The 14,292-nt window shown below is 43.0% G+C and overlaps 1 long non-coding RNA gene across 1 annotated transcript; it reads left to right on the top strand.

Moving 5' to 3' along the window:
* The first annotated feature begins 306 nt into the window (after positions 1-306).
* Positions 307-1,461, top strand: LOC123166587 (uncharacterized). The gene is made up of 2 exons (XR_006483610.1): positions 307-452; positions 1,347-1,461. It is a non-coding gene; the product is annotated as an uncharacterized lncRNA (long non-coding RNA).
* The last annotated feature ends 12,831 nt before the right edge of the window (positions 1,462-14,292 follow it).

Below are 14,292 nucleotides of genomic sequence, written 5' to 3'. Positions count from 1 at the left end.
TTGTATATTTTTTACGCAGTCATCCCTGACCAAAGTTTATTAATTATTCCATAGCACAATGAGCGTGCGAATATACGCCTATCTACCGGGACTAAAGTCCCCTCTAAATGGCAATCTGGAAGTAAGCTAGAAACCGGATTATTTGCTGAAAACATGTGGAAGCAAGCTTGGTTTGACAGTTGGACACCCATGTGGTGACCAGATGGAGCCACAGGACATGTTATGCTAGATTACAAGCTTTGCATACCTCTCACTATAACTGCACACAGCTGGTCACACTCACCACCTAATAGAAATTTGTGTCTGCACACAGCTGGTCACACTCACCACCTAATAGAGGGGATGGGAATTTGTGTCCTCCATTGGCCCGGGGAAGGATAAGGCCTGTCAATGGGGGGCAGGAAATGCCTGAACCAGATCACACCTTGGGAGGGTGAGCCTGAAAGCCTGAGGTGATATGTTCCACCCTCAGAATCACACACTTTATTTCTGCTGGATAATGCATGATATACTATATGTTACTGTAAACTCCATTGTTTGGGGTTCTAGATTATTGGCCCCTGTCATTTGGATATTTTGTGTGTGTGTGGGTTGTCGAATTTTGCATGTTTCTCGAGCGCGGAAACCGGTTTGTTTTCGCCGTTTTTGTCGGATCTTGGAGTTAAGGCGAGCCATGATGCCCGGGACCGTGATCTTCTCCGGTGGCCCGTGCTAGCCGCTGCGAGCTGCGGGATATCGTCTTCTTCGATACAACGCGTCCCGCAAGCTAGAGATATTTGGAATTTTTCGTCCTTCTTTTTCGCATCCCAAACTATCCTTTCTTCTTTCTTTCTGTTGGAATATGTTCTTGGGAAGATAAAGAGGAATATATCAAAAGAGAAGCCCACTTGCGGCAGTGAAGTCTATGATAAGGAGATGGAGTAATTGGAGCAATATCTGTATTTTGGCTGCACTAGCAGCCCCTTCAGGCCACTTGCTGCACTACTGACAATGCACATCAATAGCAGTAATTGATTTGTTATTTTCCTCTATTACTGTGAGTTGGACATGTCACTTGTACTGCCTCTTGGCTGCTTACTAGTAACAGACAACATGGCAGTAATAGCTGGAATTGGTTATATATTTTATTTTATTTTTAAATTGTTTTTGCGGGTGATTCGGTTATATATTTTAAGCTGCATATGGAAGCTGCCTGGTAACTGTTGGGTCATGGAGATGCAGATCTCATTTAGCCTAAACTATTGCAGTTAGGCCTCTTTCCTCCAGTGTTCAAATCTATCCAACTTTTCTGTCATTCGGAGCTGTATATACATACCCTCTGTATCTTTGTTTATTGTTCCTTGCAGAGACTAAAGTGTCTTCAGTACCGTGATGGAAGTGTGCTGCTCCCATGAATCTAGAAAGTAGACAGAACATCACCATCACCATCAAGGGTCTCACCTACCATTAAGTCAAGACAAGAAAAAGATTAACAAATTGATGAAATTATGGGGGAAAATATCTTGTGGACCTGTCTACCGTACCATCCATCCATGGTGGGGTGTGTGAGGAACCATCTTGATTTGGAGTTTTGGACAAGTGTGCACCATATGAATTTGTAGATGAATTAGCATGGCCTAGGCTTAATTACTCTGTGTTAATGTGAGTTGGACATTCACATGTTGAGTAGCATCTGCCCACATGTTAATGTGAGTTGGACATTCACATGTTGAGTAGCGTTTGTCCAACAATCTCCAAAATCTTCAAGGGGCACTAGATTGCAACGGGATCAATCTTCTTGATTCCATTTCTTCCTGGGTGTATTTATTGTGCAAATCTTACCATGCTCCCTTCTTGCACCGTTATTACTCATTACTCCCTCCGTAAAGAAATATAAGAGCGTTTAGAACCTAAACGCTCTTATATGAATTTAGGGAAGAGGTACATCTGTTTCAAAATATAAGGTGGAGTTTTTTTCTTTGCGGGAGAAAATACAAGGTGGAGGTTTTTTTCCTTAGCGGGGAAAAAAAATAAAGGTGTAGTTTGACTGAGCGAAGGTAAAACATCAATGCTTTTTTGAAGAAAAAGTTCAAGTCCCCAATAGTTGTTCCAGAGTTACATATTTCTCTCACTGGATTTGCTTAGTTATCAACAGGGCCACAAATATTAAAGCCAGGCATACCCTTAGCATTTACATTCACTGCTCTTTATAGTTATCAGAAATGGTTGATAGCCATCGTTTTGCTTTGGCAAGATCACCGGGCATCAGACATATGTTCCTGACTTCAGTTATGATCTAAACAGATTGGCCACATATCTGGACCTAGATCCCCACCTAATGTTAGGACAAGTGTTTCTATTCCAGTGATGCAGCTGATGTCTCCTCTAGACCCACCAGTGGCATGCAGCCACTCTCAACTAATTAACTCATTTGACAGACAGTGATCACCACCACTGCGCTGTGTGACCGGCTACCTATTAAATCGTTGTCCACTGTACTGTCTTTACTCTTTCCTAAGCATAGGCCACATGCAGCTGTCCACTCATATTATAATTAACTACTCCCTCAAGTGACCTAAAACGTCTTAGTATAAAAGTTTACAGAGAGAGTAGTACTTTTTCCATAGATATACTAAGTTTGATTGGTATGATACAACTAATTTGTTGTTGACATGGACTCTGTTTTCTTTTTGAAACAAAGACATGGACTCTGCGCTCTCTCTCTCTCTCTCTCTTAAACAAAGACATGGACACCACTATAAGAAATACTGAAATAGTAACATGCTAGATCCAGCTCTAATTGGCTACTCCTCCATGTTCCCATCCATACATGCATGCATGTGCATTCCAAAACGCTGCAAATGCACACAGATTGTATTGCTTTGAAACGAGACAAAAGACTTGCCATTTCATTAATTAAGAAAGGAGTGTGACAGTATCCGAAGACAACAGCCAAATAATGCACACAGATTGTAGGTACTGCACAAGGTGGCACCGACATTGATTTGTGACCTACTTGCCAGGTGCAAACAATATAGACATGACAGAAACAAAAACACATGCAGAGACCATGCAGATGAAGCCATAATGCAGGCTGTTAGGCTACCCAGGACCATGCATGTCTAGCTGGAACAGCGATGTAAAGTTCAAAAAAAAAAAACCTCGTAGAAAAATAGAGGAAAAAAATGGTACTAAAACAGAGAACCTACGCACAATCATAATTAAAGCCCAACCATAATATTACTAAAAATACTAACTAATTCCTATGCTATGCTAGAAAAAGGCATACACAACCGTTCATGTTAAATCATTTTCAACGGCTCAGCTTTTTCAGTACCTCGGTAGTTATCGCATCGCTATCTTTTGAGTTTGTAGCAAGGATTTTGTTTTTCCATTTGTTATGCCTAGTTTTCTTAGAGAATTTTAAGTAAGTGATTAAATTGTTTTTGTTGAAAGAGCATAGGAGTGTTTCCATTTGTTAATTTGTTATTTTTAGAGCTTCAAAGATAAGAGCAAGGTGCACACCAGCCACCAGCAACTCTCATTCAATAAGCTTACAAGAGTGATTAATATCGCATGTGACCATGTACCACACGCACTCCTTATCTTAACACCGCGACTAATTAAATTAGTTTCGCAAAAGTGTGATCTCGCAAACAAAGAATTATGGAAGAGGGGAGTGTCATGTGGCGGCTCACCTCGTCCGACTTTCGTGCATATACCTTTCTCCTGCCTTTTCTTTAGCCAAAAAGTATATTTCCATGCTTTTTGCTCGTGTTCATCCAACGGGTCAAAGTATGATTCGGATGCCTGCTTCGCCACTGCCTCGTCACTCCATAACACATCATTTGATTCTGATGCCTTCTTAACCCTTTTGCTGAACAGAGTTAGTTACTATGTGTAATGTCCTGTTTCTTAAATACTACAGATTAAGACTACAAATCAAGGGCTAACTCTAATATTTTTAGAAATGTTAACATTCCTAACAAAACATAATTTTGTTGCAGTTATTTTCATTCCCCCCCTTTTATCAAGTATATTCTTCACATTTTCTCTCTCCCTGCATAAAGTCGGTATGGGTCAAACTATGTTTTTCGAATTTATTATGAGTCAGCGATGAGTCATCTGATTAGAGGTTGATGATGGTTCAGAGGTATTGATGCGCCCTTCGGTTCATATAATAAATTGCATTGTATAGTTGTATTCTGAAGAACTTTGTTAGTATACGTATATTATCTTGTTTCTTGAATGCCACAGATTCTTATTTAAATCTGGTTTATATGTTTGTACTGTTGGGAAACGTAGTAATTTTAAAAAATTTCTACGCACACGCAAGATCATGGTGATGCATAGCAACGAGAGGGGAGAGTGTTGTCCACGTACCCTCGTAGACCGAAAGCGGAAGCGTTAACACAACGCGGTTGATGTAGTCATACGTCTTCACGATCCGACCGATCAAGTACCGAACGCACGGCACCTCCGAGTTCAGCACACGTTCAGCTCGATGACGTCCCTCGAACTCCGATCCAGCCGAGTGTTGAGGAAGAGTTTCGTCAGCACGACGGCGTGGTGACAATGTTGATGTTCTACCGACGCAGGGCTTCGCCTAAGCACCGCTACGATATTATCGAGGTGTAATATGGTGGAGGGGGGCACCGCACACGGCTAAGAGATCAATGATCAATTGTGTGTCTAGAGGTGCCCCCTGCCCCCGTATATAAAGGAGCAAGGGGGGGTTCGGCCGGCCAAGGGGAGAGGCGCGCCAGGAGGAGTCCTACTCCTACCGGGAGTAGGACTCCCCCCCTTTTCCATGTTGGACTAGGAGAGAGAGGGGGAAGAGGTGGAGGGGAGGAAGGAAAGGGGGGGCGCCGCCCCCTTCTCCTTGTCCTATTCGGATTGGGGGGGAGGGGCGTGCGGCCCTGCCCTGGCCTCCTCTCCTCTCTTCCACCTAGGCCCACTAAGGCCCATTAAGTTACCGGGGGGTTCCGGTAACCTCCCGGTACTCCGGAAAAATCCCGATTTCACCCGGAACACTTCCGATGTCCAAACATAGGCTTCCAATATATCAATCTTTATGTCTCGACCATTTACGATGAGCTCTTTGTCACCTCCATAAACAAGAAACATATCCTTAGTCCTTTTCAGGTATTTCAGGATGTTCTTGACCGCTGTCCAGTGATCCACTCCTGGATTACTTTGGTACCTCCCTGCTAAACTTATAGCAAGGCACACATCAGGTCTGGTACACAGCATTGCATACATGATAGAGCCTATGGCTGAAGCATAGGGAACATCTTTCATCTTCTCTCTATCTTCTGCAGTGGTCGGGCATTGAGTCTTACTCAATCTCACACCTTGTAGTACAGGCAAGAACCCTTTCTTTGCTTGATCCATTTTGAACTTCTTCAAAACTTTGTCAAGGTATGTGCTTTGTGAAAGTCCAATTAAGTGTCTTGATCTATCTCTATAGATCTTGATGCCTAATATATATGCAGCTTCACCGAGGTCTTTCATTGAAAAACTCTTATTCAAGTATCCCTTTATGCTATCCAGAAATTCTATATCATTTCCAATTAGCAATATGTCATCCACATATAATATCAGAAATGCTACTGAGCTCCCACTCACTTTCTTGTAAATACATGCTTCTCCAAAAGTCTGTATAAAACCAAATGCTTTGATCACACTATCAAAGCGTTTATTTCAACTCCGAGAGGCTTGCACCAGTCCATAAATGGATCGCTGGAGCTTGCACGCTTTGTTAGCTCCCTTTGGATCGACAAAACCTTCCGGTTGCATCATATACAACTCTTCTTCCAGAAATCCATTCAGGAATGCAGTTTTGACATCCATTTGCCAAATTTCATAATCATAAAATGCGGCAATTGCTAACATGATTCGGACAGACTTGAGCATCGCTACGGGTGAGAAGGTCTCATCGTAGTCAATCCCTTGAACTTGTCGAAAACCTTTCGCAACAAGTCGAGCTTTATAGACAGTAACATTACCGTCAGCGTCGGTCTTCTTCTTGAAGATCCATTTATTTTCAATAGCTTGCCGATCATCGGGCAAGTCAACCAAAGTCCATAGTTTGTTCTCATACATGGATCCCATCTCGGATTTCATGGCCTCAAGCCATTTTGCGGAATCTGGGCTCACCATCGCTTCTTCATAGTTCGTAGGTTCGTCATGGTCTAGTAACATAACCTCCAGAACAGGATTACCGTACCACTCTGGTGCGGATCTTAATCTGGTTGACCTACGAGGTTCAGTAATAACTTGATCTGAAGTTTCATGATCATTATCATTAACTTCCTCACTAATTGGTGTAGGTGTCGCAGAAACTGGTTTCTGTGATGATCTACTTTCCAATAAGGGAGCAGGTACAGTTACCTCATCAAGTTCTACTTTCCTCCCACTCACTTCTTTCGAGAGAAACTCCTTCTCTAGAAAGGATCCATTCTTAGCAACGAATGTCTTGCCTTCGGATCTGTGATAGAAGGTGTATCCAACAGTCTCCTTTGGGTATCCTATGAATACACATTTCTCTGATTTAGGTTCGAGCTTATCAGGTTGAAGTTTCTTCACATAAGCATCGCAACCCCAAACTTTAAGAAACGACAACTTTGGTTTCTTGCCAAACCATAGTTCATAAGGCGTCGTCTCAACGGATTTCGATGGTGCCCTATTTAGAGTGAATGCAGCCGTCTCTAAAGCATAACCCCAAAACGATAGCGGTAAATCAGTAAGAGACATCATAGATCGCACCATATATAGTAAAGTACGATTACGACGTTCGGACACACCATTACGGTGTGGTGTTCCGGGTGGCGTGAGTTGCGAAACTATTCCGCATTGTTTCAAATGTAGGCCAAACTCGTAACTCAAATATTCTCCTCCACGATCTGATCGTAGAAACTTTATTTTCTTGTTACGATGATTTTCAACTTCGCTCTGAAATTCTTTGAACTTTTCAAATGTTTCAGACTTATGTTTCATTAAGTAGATATACCCATATCTTCTCAAATCATCTGTGAAGGTGAGAAAATAACGATATCCGCTACGAGCCTCAATATTCATCGGACCACATACATCTGTATGTATGATTTCCAACAAATCAGTTGCTCTCTCCATAGTTCCGGAGAACGGTGTTTTACTCATCTTGCCCATGAGACACGGTTCGCAAGTACCAAGTGATTCATAATCAAGTGATTCCAAAAGTCCATCATTATGGAGTTTCTTCATGCGCTTTACACCGATATGACCTAAACGGCAGTGCCACAAATAAGTTGCACTATCATTATCAACTCTGCATCTTTTGGCTTCGACATTATGAATATGTGTGTCACTACTACCGAGATTCATTAAAATAGACCACTCTTCAAGGGTGCATGACCATAAAAGATATTACTCATATAAATAGAACAACCATTATTCTCTGATTTAAATGAATAACCGTCTCGCATCAAACAAGATCCAGATATAATGTTCATGCTCAACGCTGGCACCAAATAACAATTATTTAGGTCTAATACTAATCCCGAATGTAGATGTAGAGGTAGCATGCCGACGGCGATCACATCGACTTTGGAACCGTTTCCCACGCGCATCGTCACCTCGTCCTTGGCCAGTGTTCGCTTAGTCCGTAGTCCCTGTTTCGAGTTGCAAATATTAGCAACAAAACCAGTATCAAATACCCAGGTGCTACTGCGAGCTCTGGTAAGGTACACATCACTAACAAGTATATCACATATACCTTTGTTCACCTTGCCATCCTTCTTATCCGCCAAATACTTGGGGCAGTTCCGCTTCCAGTGACCAGTCTGCTTGCAGTAGAAGCACTAAGTCTCAGGCTTAGGTCCAGATTTGGGTTTCTTCTCCTGAACAGCAACTTGCTTGCTGTTCTTCTTGAAGTTCCACTTCTTCTTCCCTTTGCCCTTTTTCTTGAAACTAGTGGTCTTATTGACCATCAACACTTGATGCTCCTTTTTGATTTCTACCTCCGCTGCCTTTAGCATTGCGAAGAGCTCGGGAATTGTCTTATTCATCCCTTGCATGTTATAGTTCATCACGAAGCTCTTGTAGCTTGGTGGCAGTGATTGAAGAATTCTGTCAATGACGATATCATCCGGAAGATTAACTCCCAGTTGAATCAAGTGATAGTGATTATTATACCCAGACATTTTGAGTATATGCTCACTGACAGAACTATTCTCTTCCATCTTGCAGCTGTAGAACTTATTGGAGACTTCATATCTCTCAATCCGGGCATTTGCTTGAAATATTAACTTCAACTCCTGGAACATCTCATATGCTCCATGACGTTCAAAACGTCGTTGAAGACCCGGTTCTAAGCCGTAAAGCATGGCACACTGAACTATCGAGTAGTCATCAGCTTTGCTCTGCCAGACGTTCATAACTTCTGGTGTTGCTCTTGCAGCAGGCCTGGCACCCAGCGGTGCTTCCAGGACGTAATTCTTCTGTGCAGCAATGAGGATAATCCTCAAGTTACGGACCCAGTCCGTGTAATTGCTACCATCATCTTTCAACTTTGCTTTCTCAAGGAACGCATTAAAATTCAACGGAACAACAGCACGGGCCATCTATCTACAATTAACATAGACAAGCAAGATACTATCAGGTACTAAGTTCATGATAAATTTAAGTTCTATTAATCATATTACTTAAGAACTCCCACTTAGATAGACATCCCTCTAATCATCTAAGTGATTACGTGATCCAAATCAACTAAACCATAACCGATCATCACGTGAAATGGAGTAGTTTTCAATGGTGAACATCGCTATGTTGATCATATCTACTATATGATTCACGCTCGACCTTTCGGTCTCAGTGTTCCGAGGCCATATCTGCATATGCTAGGCTCGTCAAGTTTAACCTGAGTATTCTGCGTGTGCAAAACTGGCTTGCACCCGTTGTAGATGGACGTAGAGCTTATCACACCCGATCATCACGTGGTGTCTGGGCACGACAAACTTTGGCAATGGTGCATACTCAGGGAGAACACTTTTATCTTGAAATTTTAGTGAGAGATCATCTTATAATGCTACCGTCAATTAAAGCAAGATAAGATGCATAAAAGATAAACATCACATGCAATTAATATAAGTGATATGATATGGCCATCATCATCTTGTGCTTGTGATCTCCATCTCCGAAGCACCGTCATGATCACCATCGTCACCGGCGCGACACCTTGATCTCCATCGTAGCATCGTTGTCGTCTCGCCAACTATTGCTTTTACGACTATCGCTGCCGCTTAGTGATAAAGTAAAACAATTACATGGCGATTGCATTGCATACAATAAAGCGACAACCATATGGCTCCTGCCAGTTGCCGATAACTCGGTTACAAAACATGATCATCTCATACAATAAAATATAGCATCATGTCTTGACCATATCACATCACAACATGCCCTGCAAAAACAAGTTAGACGTCCTCTACTTTGTTGTTGCAAGTTTTACGTGGCTGCTACGGGCTTAGCAAGAACCGTTCTTACCTACGCATCAAAGCCACAACGATAGTTTGTCAAGTTGGTGCTATTTTAACCTTCGTAAGGACCGGGCGTAGCCACACTCGGTTCAACTAAAGTGAGAGAGACAGACACCCGCCAGTCACCTTTAAGCAACGAGTGCTCGCAACAGTGAAACCAATCTCGCGTAAGCGTACGCGTAATGTCGGTCCGGGCCGCTTCATCTCACAATACCGCTGAACCAAAATATGACATGCTGGTAAGCAGTATGACTTATATCACCCACAACCCACTTGTGTTCTACTCGTGCATATAACATCAACGCATAAAACCAGGCTCGGATGCCACTGTTGGGAAACGTAGTAATTTCAAAAAAATTCTACGCACACGCAAGATCATGGTGATGCATAGCAACGAGAGGGGAGAGTGTTGTCCACGTACCCTCGTAGACCGAAAGCGGAAGCGTTAACACAACGCGGTTGATGTAGTCGTACGTCTTCACGATCCGACCGATCAAGTACCGAACGCACGGCACCTCCGAATTCAGCACACGTTCAGCTCGATGACGTCCCTCGAACTCCGATCCAGCCGAGTGTTGAGGAAGAGTTTCGTCAGCACAACGGCGTGGTGACAATGTTGATGTTCTACCGACGCAGGGCTTCGCCTAAGCACCGCTACGATATTATCGAGGTGTAATATGGTGGAGGGGGCACCGCACACGGCTAAGAGATCAATGATCAATTGTGTGTCTAGAGGTGCCTCCCTGCCCCCGTATATAAAGGAGCAGGGGGGGTTCGGCCGGCCAAGGGGAGAGGCGCGCCAGGAGGAGTCCTACTCCTACCGGGAGTAGGACTCCCCCCCTTTTCGATGTTGGACTAGGAGAGAGAGGGGGAAGAGGTGGAGGGGAGGAAGGAAAGGGGGGGCGCCGCCCCCTTCTCCTTGTCCTATTCGGATTGGGGGGGAGGGGCGTGCGGCCCTGCCCTGGCCTCCTCTCCTCTCTTCCACCTAGGCCCATTAAGTTACCGGGGGGTTCCGGTAACCTCCCAGTACTCCGGAAAAATCCCGATTTCACCCGGAACACTTCCGATGTCCAAACATAGGCTTCCAATATATCAATCTTTATGTCTCGACCATTTCGAGACTCCTCGTCATGTCCGTGATCACATCCGGGACTCCGAACAACCTTCGATACATCAAAACATATAAACTCATAATATAACTGTCATCGTAACGTTAAGCGTGCGGACCCTACGGGTTCGAGAATTATGTAGACATGACCGAGACACCTCTCCGGTCAATAACCAATAGCGGAACCTGGATTCTCATATTGGTTCCCACATATTCTACGAAGATCTTTATCGGTCAGACCGCATAACAACATACGTTGTTCCCTTTGTCATCGGTATGTTACTTGCCCGAGATTCGATCGTCGGTATCTCGATACCTAGTTCAATCTCGTTACCGGCAAGTCTCTTTACTCGTTCCGTAATACATCATCCCGCAACTAACTCATTAGTCACAATGCTTGCAAGGCTTATAGTGATGTGCATTACTGAGTGGGCCCAGAGATACCTCTCCGACAATCGGAGTGACAAATCCTAATCTCGAAATACGCCAACCCAACAAGTACCTTTGGAGACACCTGTAGAGCACCTTTATAATCACCCAGTTACGTTGTGATGTTTGGTAGCACACAAAGTGTTCCTCCGGTAAACGGGAGTTGCATAATCTCATAGTCATAGGAACATGTATAAGTCATGAAGAAAGCAATAGCAACATACTAAACGATCGAGTGCTAAGCTAACGGAATGGGTCAAGTCAATCACGTCATTCTCCCAATGAGGTGATCCCGTTAATCAACTGACAACTCATGTCTATGGCTAGGAAACATAACCATCTTTGATCAACGAGCTAGTCAAGTAGAGGCATACTAGTGACACTCTGTTTGTCTATGTATTCACACATGTATTATGTTTCCGGTTAATACAATTCTAACATGAATAATAAACATTTATCATGATATAAGAAAATAAATAATAACTTTATTATTGCCTCTAGGGCATATTTCCTTCATGTACTTGCTCTTTATCTGAGAGAAAATAATTATGTAATACGGGGCAAGCGATATAGGCTCATACCTAATATCCATCCATTTGACTTGTTGTCACAACTATCCAGCTCACTGTCAAATCGGTACTTTTGATCATGGGTGGATGGCGTATGACCATCTCTGTTGACTAAGTATCATAGGAGTTGCTTGGCTTTCAAGCACGAGCTACATATTATTCAATTGCCATTCAATTGCCCAGTTGCCATATTAATTATTTGCCTTTTATGTGTATATATGTTACAAAATAACTTATTTGATCATTTAAACATGCATTAGAAGCTGTATAGCTGGATACAATTGGAACACATGCTGATGGATATCACTCATTTTATGTTGGCTATTCTTACCGTATTAGTCCGAGATTTCAATGGGAGAATTATCTTCTTCGAGATTAATAACAATCCATGGAATGTCAAAGTATCATAGTGGGAGAGGCGATTGTAACTCACGCCAACTATTACAATGACTGAAACTCATGCCAACTATTACCATTTGCAAAATGTTATTTTCTTGTGTAGCAGCTAATATGGTTGTGTTTGCTCCCAGTTCCTTCCACGAATATCAAAGCATCTTATATGTGCATCATGTCAACATCGAACTCGGCGTTCTCCGTGAGCCCAACGAACGGCGTGATCTTGAAACTAGCGGGAGTGGCCATGGGTTATGCTAGGACGGCTAAGATAGAGGTTAATTTTTGTGTGCGTTGTGGCTAGCGATGTAGGGGGCTTATTTATAGTCTGAAGTACGTAGTAGTTTATTGTACACATAAAGGGAGATATATCATCCTAAGTGTCATGACAAAGAAAAGCCAACGCCACTACAGTCTTGCAGTTGGCATCTATTATTGTTTTCACAACCATTGAGTATAACATGTACACACCATTCCCCTCCCACACGAAAATTGTATGTTTTAAAGACTGTCGAAGTCACCAAAGTTTCCCATTGCCAACAACACGCTGTCCGCCATGAAAGAAAAGTCCAGCTCGTTGCAAAGTAAAAAGATTAATCACAATATATGCAATGCCATGGCATTATAGTGGGAGATGTGATTGTCTTCTTTAAACTCACGTTACATATTACCATTCTGTATAATGCTATTTTCTCATGTATCACCTAATATGATCGTGTTTGCTCTTGACTCTTTACACAAAAGTCAAGTCATCTTCTGTGTACGTCATGTCAACAACTGTCGACAACTATCTAAGTGTGACGAAAAATAAAAGCCCAAAGTCACTATGATCTTGCAGCTAGCATGCATTATTGAATCCGCAGCCGCCGAGTATAACATGTACATGCCATCTACCCCATCACACTCTTGGGAGTTGTGAGGTCTGAAGGCTTGCGAAGTCACCATATCTCCCCGTTGCCAACAATGCACCATCCACCGTGGAAGAAAATTCTAGCTCATTGTGAGACACTCGAGATGTCAAGCCAAGACTTTGACCCTATGGTGAACGGCGCATAATCAAGGGACTAAGCACCAGACCAGTCTCATGGGTTTTAACCGCTAACAACATCAGATCAACTAATATGGTTGGTATTTGCTTCCAGTTTCTTCCACAAAAGTGAAAACATCTTCTCGTGTACATCATGCCACGACGGTCAACAACTATCCTAAGGGTCATGACAAAGAAAAGTCCGATGTCACTACAGTCTCGCAGCTGGCGTTCATCATTGATTCAACAACCGCCGAGTATAGCATGCACATGCCATCTGGCCCATCTCACTCTCGGGAGTCGTGAGGTTCGAAGACCAAAGAATTCACCACATCTTCTTGTTGCCAACAACATGTTGTCCACCATGGAAGAAAATTCCAGCCCATTGCGAGACACTTGAGACGTCAAACCAAGACTTTGACCCTTTAGTGAGCGACACTGAATCACTGTTCACCGGTACTAAGCACCAGATCAATCTTGTGGTTTTTAAGCGCTAACAACATCATATCAACTAAGTGTGTTGGCGTTTGCTCTTAGTTCCTTCCACGAAAGTTAAAACATCTTCTCTTGTACGTCATGTCAACAACTGTCAACAACTATCCTAAGTGTCACGACAAAGAAACGCCTCATGTTACTATGTCTTGCAGCTGGCATTCATTATTGCTTTCACAACCGCCAAGTATAACGCATACACGCCATCCGCCGCTCTCCCACTCTCGGGAGTCATGAGGTCCGAAGACCAATGGAGTCACCACATCTTATCATTGCCAACAACGCGTCGTCCACCATGAAAAAAATTCTAACTCATTGTGAGACACTCGAGACGTCAAGCCAAGACTTTGACCCTTTAGTAAACGACACATAATCACCGGTACTAACCACCAGACCAGTGTCATGGTTTTTAACCCGATAACAATAGCAAATCAACTAAATGTGTTGGTGTTTTCTCTTAGTTCCTTCCCCGAAAGTCAAACATCTTCTCTTGTATGTCATGCCAACAATTGTCAACGACTATCCTAAGGGTCGCAACAAAGAAAAGCCCGATGTAGAGTCTCGCGGTTGGCATTCATTACTGATTCCACAACCATCGAGTATAATGCATACATGCATCTACCTCATCCCACTCCCAGGAGCCACGAGGTTCGAAGACTGAATCTTCCCATTGCCAACAACACACCGTCCACCATGGAATAAAATTCCAGCTCATTGTGAGACACTTTGAGACGTCAAGCCAAGACTTTGACTCTTTAATGAACGACGCATAATCAC

This window comes from Triticum aestivum, chromosome 7D (genome assembly GCF_018294505.1).
Source record: "Triticum aestivum cultivar Chinese Spring chromosome 7D, IWGSC CS RefSeq v2.1, whole genome shotgun sequence".
NCBI lineage: Eukaryota > Viridiplantae > Streptophyta > Magnoliopsida > Poales > Poaceae > Triticum > Triticum aestivum.
This window is presented reverse-complemented; position numbering and strand designations above follow the sequence as displayed.